Consider the following 7601-nt stretch of genomic DNA (forward strand, 5'->3'; position numbering starts at 1 on the left):
AATAAATAAAAGGACATTTAAAATAAGATTACGGCTAGATATCGTTTTTTAATTATTAATTTCGATCTTTTAAAAATTGGCATGTATGGAGTATGCTTATTTCTGAAATGATATGATGTTTTATATCTACACCATAGGTGTATCCGGATTTTCCTATAGGGAGGGGCAGGCACTATTGGGCGGGGTTTCCGCCATAAATTTTATTGGAAATCTAAGGCCATTTATTTTAGGTCTTTGGCTATATTATATTTTTATAAAAATATTTTTGAGTTTATGCCCTTTTCTAAAAATGTTGAATCATTAGTTGTTATTTAAAAAGTTATTAACATTTACTAATTTTTCTTTCAAATTCTTTTTATGGTGACATATTGTATGCTGTTGGGGGGGGGGGTAAATTTTTATTAACTTAAAATGTTATTTACTAGAATAGACAAATTTGAGATACAGCGAGGGGGAATTCTCCTTTTCCCTCCTATGGTTAAGCGCCAGATCTACACAAAAGAAAAATACATAATTGTAAAACGATTTCAAGAGTATCACAATACAATAAAAATTAACTCGATATCTATCCTTTCAAAATATAGTATTTAGTTTTAAAATTTAAAAGATAAATTTTAAACAACGCAATATCTATTAACATCTTAAGTATCTCGATAATGCTAATTTTCCCTAAGTTTCTATATATATAGTATCGGATTATAGAATCTATCAACGTCAGTCGTTATTGATTCATTGGAATTCATATAAATATATAAAGCTTTCAACATATGAATGAAGAAGAAATTATTAATTATTATAGCTTTGTAGATAAAATATTTTATTTCAAAAATGGTTCTTCTTAGACTATTTAAATTTAGAAAATTTAATTATATTATAATAATTACTTTATCTAAAAAATTTTTATAAAATTTTGATTTATAACAAAAAAAACGGAAATTAATGGTTTTTATATTTTATTTGGCTATAAATATTTTAGCGCAAGGTGGCAATATAACTTCTATTCCAGAGCGGACATAAATTATGGTTACTAAACAATGTTACAAAATGGGTAGTTTGAAATTGTTAGTATATCAATTTAAAAAATTTTTTTTTTAAACTTGATTCTAAAATGGATAATAAATTTTAATTTTTTTTATAAGTTTATCTTTCTTGAGTAAATAATATCAGTACTATTTATTTAAATATCAAAAGTTTTTAAAACTCATTCTCCAACCAAAATGGATACAAAATTAAGTTATTAAAAAAAACTTCTATCTTTTCTTCGTGTAGTAAAGAAATTTGGCTGGTACCAATTCCAAATTACCCTAAAATGTATAGTAACCCTGGTATACCAACCAAAAATTTATATAGTCTAAACCCATATGTATTAAATGGTTTTACTTAATGATATACAAAAGATTTTTAGAGAAAGGTGATATATTAATTTTTCTAAATTTGTCTTTATAATAATAAATTTAATTACCATTTTTTATATAAAATATTTGTTCTACAAAAGCTATAATAATGATTGATTTGGACATTCAAAGAATAAGGCTGTTTATATTTTCGTGATTTTCATCGAATTACTAATTACTAACGAGTGATTAATCTAAATTTATTAGTTATTATTATTCCAAATACTCATATTTTTAAATAGATTTTTTTAAAAAAACATGGTCTGAATCCTCTGAGTTTTTGTATCCGGTTAGTACATATATTTCTCATATTATTTTTATTATATTATTATAAATTTTAAATCTAGTCAATGTTTTCATAGAAGACCTTGTAACCTTTCTAGGAAGGAGTGAGTGCTTAGTAAATTTTATTCGACTCTGAAAGGTTTGAAAAAGAAAACAGCTAATCGGGGTATGTGTTTTGTTCCATCCTAGCCATAGAGTACGCTTAATGTATTTTCTCAAAAATATAATTTTTAACAACACCTATATGATAAAACATTAATGATATTGCTAAAACCTATAGTTTCCATTTCATAGCACCAATCATAAAATTCTTTTTGGGACAGGGGCTAAGAAATAAAATTCTTGAGCTGAGTCTTAACCTAAAGATTTATTATTATGGTGCTGAACCTCCATGAATGTTTAAATTTATTTTACCTTAATTATCATATAGAACTATCCATAAAAGGAATGAAAAATGAACGGTGATCTCAAAATCAAGCCAAATGGCGTTTTCGATTTAACTTTCAGACTTTGACCAATTCCAGGGGTTTTTAGTAAAACACAATTTTAGGTTCTGCCAATTCCTATTGGGAGACAGTATAAAGAAGAAGAAAGTTATTAGCAAAATAAGAAAAAATTATTAATATTGGTATCATGCCAGAATGGAAAATATAGAAGAATCAAATATATGGGTTAACTAAAATTTAATGTCTTATTAATTCCTCAATCAGTTTTGCGAACCTCAAAACAAAAGAAACCCAGTTGTAAACAAAATAAAAACTATGATGTCACGTTTTAAGCGTGACATATTATTGCTTTAATCCATTTGGTAGGTGGTCTAAAGTGTGGAAAAAAAATTATTGCTAAAATGACGAAAAAATTGGCATCGTGGCAGAACGAAGAATATAGAAGTTCCAAATGTCTGATTTTCGTTAATATTTGGTGTCTAACTTATTAATTCTTCAATCAAATTTGACTAACCGTTAAAAAAGTAATTTACAAGTTATCACGCCTTAAGTGTGAAGTCAGCCAAATTTGTGGAAGTATTAGCTCTGTTATTTATATTAACAATTAGTGCGTATTTAATATGTTCCATGACTTCAAAAAGATTGGTAGTTAATTTAAAGATTGATTAGCAACATAAATAAAAATAATTTTCAAGATTGGCATTATGCAAAAAATGAAAAAAGTACTAAATATTTGAGCGCGCCAATATGTAATGCCTGATCAGTACTCACAAATTTATCAGGTTTACAATCATTAAACAGAAACCTGTTATACGATATATAAAATATAATGGTAGCCGTAGACTGTGTCTTAAATATAAATTGTGATTCAAAGTTACATATGAATATATTAAGGTTTCTTTCCCCCCAATTCAAATATTTTTAATTCTTCTGATTCTATAACCTTTAGAGTTATTGTTTCCTAGTTTATCGGTTTATTATAATAGAAGTAAAATAGTAAAATATTACTATATTTCTAATCTAAATTTTATATGAATTGACGCAGTCCTAAATATGGAGTTTGCCAAATTGTTAATAGTACTACTCTAAAGCTTGGTCAATATGTTATTCTTAAATAGTATGTTCTATGCTTTAATTCGTTAGTTAAACAGTATAAATTTTTGAAATTGGTATCAAGATTAAGATAGAACGAAGAATATTGAAGTAATGAAGCAATTGTAATAAAGAAATTAAGTAAACGAAATATTTAAAAAAAATTACCATCACCATTAAAAATAATCAACATAACAGTATTTTAGAATATGAGATTCGATGTCCTTGGCTGTAGCTTTAATACTTTTATAATTTAGAAGCGGTAGCATAAAAAGGTAGTCTTGAAAAATGTCATAACAAAATAAGATGGATTCGTTATGGTGGAATTGAAAGTGATTACAATATTTTTTATTCTTAAGCGCTAAGATTGGGCGATTGTTTAGTAAAGTAATATTAGCACCTTTTTACTGTGAAATAGAAAAGACCAAACGTTGATCCCATGCGAATTAAGTGTCTCTTGGAAGCATCCCATTTTTTAATTTTTTAATAATAATAATAACAAATTTATTTTATTTGGTTATAAAATGAAATGTGCATACAATATTGTAATCGTAGATTTTTACGTTTTTTCCCTCACTATTTTAAATAGAAAAAGAAATTTATGAGATGAATGAGGGTTAATAGATTTAAAAGTAATGAAAGCAAATTTTCGTCTAGATATTAATATAAAATTATTATAAAAAATAAAATAAAATTTGACCTGATCATGTTTTTCAAAGGGTGAGGAGGTTTCAACCTCACCCCTTATCTATGTCACTAATACCACTCTACTTAGCGGTAAGCTCTACAGTGCAGTTAAATCTACAAAGGTGGCCACCTCGTGACTTTACCAATTTATCATGATTCATTTATATTATTAAATCACATTGAAACTCATGTAATGGATAATCTAACATTTATTACCCTCTCGCATTTTCAATTTTCTTTTGTAACAATTTGCAAAGGACAACCAAAATTATTATATATTTTTAAAATTGTACAATATGGATATAACAATGAAGAGACTCCAGTATAGTCCCATATTAAGATTTACCGAGGCAAGGTATGGTTGTCAAACCACCAGGTCTTAAACCGTCTACGTGTGATGACCAAAATTATTTAAAATGACAAGGGTCAGCGTAAAATAATAATTTTAATCCGTTAAGGGTCATTCACGAAAATATAATATTCTGTCTAGCTTATGCCCTATTACTCTTAGAGAGATTTCGAAATTCTACATGTTCAACTCGTCTTAATCTTTTTAGACGCTAATTAATCCTTAATAGGAATTAATCGATCTCGATATACTAACCTGGAAGCCCGCAGAAGCCCGACCCGAGATAAAAAAATAATATGGAACTAGACTCCAAAGTTCTTTTTTTTCGGATTTAAAATTCGATCTTTATTCATTCTTTAGTATGCTATATATTATAAACATGGTTCTGAAAATTTTGTATAACCATATTTAACAAGAAAAAGTTAGAATAATTATCCTTTATTATAAGTGACCATTGTGACGACGAACGTAAAAAAACTGGTAATTTCCAGTTTTCATGGCTAAATTTAAATTGGCAGGGGCTTCCCGGCTTTGTGCCAACTTTTTCAAAACATTTTTATAATATAACTTTTTTTTAGAGAAAGAAAATATAATAATATTTTATGTTTTTATATTCCAAGTGATATTAAAATAAAATAAAAATTTAATATAATTTATTATAGATAATATAATAAAATAATCGATATTTTCTCTTTAGAAAATATATAAATACAGTTAAATTTTTTGATATAATATTTATTTATTAGTATTATATAATAAGAATTTTCATTGTTAAAATTTAATTTAATAATTTAATTAGAATAGTGCTAAATATCAAGACTCTTTTTGACAAAAATATATTTTGGACACCCTAGAAAATAATTAGATTGACTAAATTTATTTCTGAATATTAAATTAGGGTAGTTCCAAAGTATTTAATACCATTTATACCAGTATATGCAATTATTATAAAAATAATATATTATATGTGATGATAAGGATATCTATTTAGGAATATTCACCATATAACGCCACATTTATAAATTAACTTATAAAATAATTAGCACTTAAAATCATATCAAAGGGTGAAATCTGTAAGAGAGTGCAGAAGAAAGTGGAAGAGGCTGGTATGCAATCTATCACTAAAATATCAAATTTATTTAATATTAAACAAGTGTTATAAATTAATTTTCATATCGTTCTCATGCGAGGCTGGCTGAGAAAACTGTTATATTCGAAGTCCCAGGATCAATGAATAAGGAACATAGAATGGACGAGGGCAGTCATTAGATTTGGTGCGCAGGTTAGCTCAGGTTAAGATTAAGAGGTGTGGCATCAACCATGGTGAGCTCAGGTTAAGATTAAGGGGTGTGGCTTTAACCATGATGGACAATGTTGGTTGAGGACCTAAAACAAAAGCCAAACAGTATTTGACACAAATCAGTTTATATATTTTCTTTATTATTTTATAATGTAATCTACAGCGATATACTGGATAATCAATATATATATTATAAACATAATTAGTTATTAGAAAATAAATATCATCCAAAAAATTCAAAGTTAACGTAAAAATGTAAAAAACATTCTCATCCACAAACTATCCCGTTCTAAGGTTTTTTTATCGATTGTATAGGCTAATCTTTAGCCAATCTAACATCGAAAATCTGGGAGGATTGTTATGTGTTTTTTTAAAATGTCTTATACTCACAAATTTAAATGTGGTAATAAATGTGGTTTCTACAAAAAGTGAAAGTGAATACTTGTTTATCACTTTCGAATTTTGTAAGGTTAGTTAATTTTGATAACAAAAGAGGGGGCAATTAAAATTTAATAATTAGTTTTGATAATCAAAAAAACAAGGAAGGAACAGAGACAAATATAAATTCAACTATATACGCCCTCTTTTTTAAAATCTATATTTTTTAAAGCTTCCTCAAATGATGCTTTACAATGACACATTTCAATTCATTTGAATTATATTTCTTTAGCAATAAACCAAGCTAATATCTATCAATATTAATTAATTAACTGGACATGTTCCTGTTTATTTTACGATTATATATTTAGAGTTTCCTATGATTGGGTTAAACACAAAAAATTATTAATTTTTAATATTTTATTTTTCTACCAATTTTAATGATTACATTTTTCAGATGTGGTAGGCATATGCCTGGCAAATAGCTGGACCCCCACCCCCCTTTCCAAATAGATAAATATTCAATTTAAAATGATTCAATACATTTTCAAATAATCAATATATTGAAATAAAATGAATCAAACTTTATCACCATGTTTTTATATATCATTTTTCTCCCACAAAAGGTAACGAGATATTTTCAAGATGATTTTATATAAATATTACAATATATTAAGAATTTCCTGAAATTTCACAAGCCTAGCGAAGAGGGAAGTGCGTTGAGACGTTTACTACCATTCGGTTTTGAGATTAGATTATATTATTATTGCATTTTAAAAAGTTGGGTTTAAATAGTTGTTAAAAATATGTGAGATGTTAAGAATAAAAGGACAAAGTGCTATCGTTTTGTATTGAAAGCAATATTGAAATCAAGTTTTAAAACTAAGTCATCAGGAATATTTTAATTTTTATGACTAAATTAATATTATAAACTACACCTGAATTCATCTTAGTGTTAATAACAGTAGTGTCACTAGGAAGGAGTGGGTAGGGACTCGAGCCCTTTAGAAATTTGAAAATATCCCTAAAAATTTTGAATTTTTTAAAATACTATTGAAAATGTTAGTTAAAAAAGGTAATTTTGAAAATGTTAGCTAAAAAAGGTCATTTTGAAATTAATTTATAAAATTATTTTGAGCCCCCTGAGATTGCAAAGGGTAGTGACGCCCCTGATCAATATTTATTACCAGATCTGAAATAATTTAGAGATATTTTTATATTCTTGAATTTACATTTTTGTACCAAAAAATATTAATTTGAAGATTAACACAACATATGATATCATTTTATATAATAATAAAATTTAGTAATGAAGTAAAACTTATTGTAAACTAAAATAAATATAAACAAAAAAGAGAATTAATTTAGTGATTTAATTCAAAAAAAATCAATGCTTAAATCATTTCAAACCTAGGCTTATTTCTGGTTCAGGAAATCATTAAAAATAATTTAAAATCGAAGAATCTAAATTTCTTTTCTAATTTAAAAAAAATTTTAAGCCTAATAAACCATGATTTTTATTTTTATCTAAAAATTAAAATAGATTTATACATTTTATTTAACTTAAACCTGAACATTTAATTTCTTTTGGCTTTATCAAGAATTATCATTTAGGGCTCAAATGTCCAATTATCAAAATAAACAGATTTTACATGAATATTCTGTTTAGT

Source organism: Gordionus sp. m RMFG-2023, chromosome 2, assembly GCF_954871325.1.
Source record: "Gordionus sp. m RMFG-2023 chromosome 2, tfGorSpeb1-WG-v2, whole genome shotgun sequence".
Classification (NCBI taxonomy): Eukaryota; Metazoa; Nematomorpha; class Gordioida; order Chordodea; family Parachordodidae; genus Gordionus; species Gordionus sp. m RMFG-2023.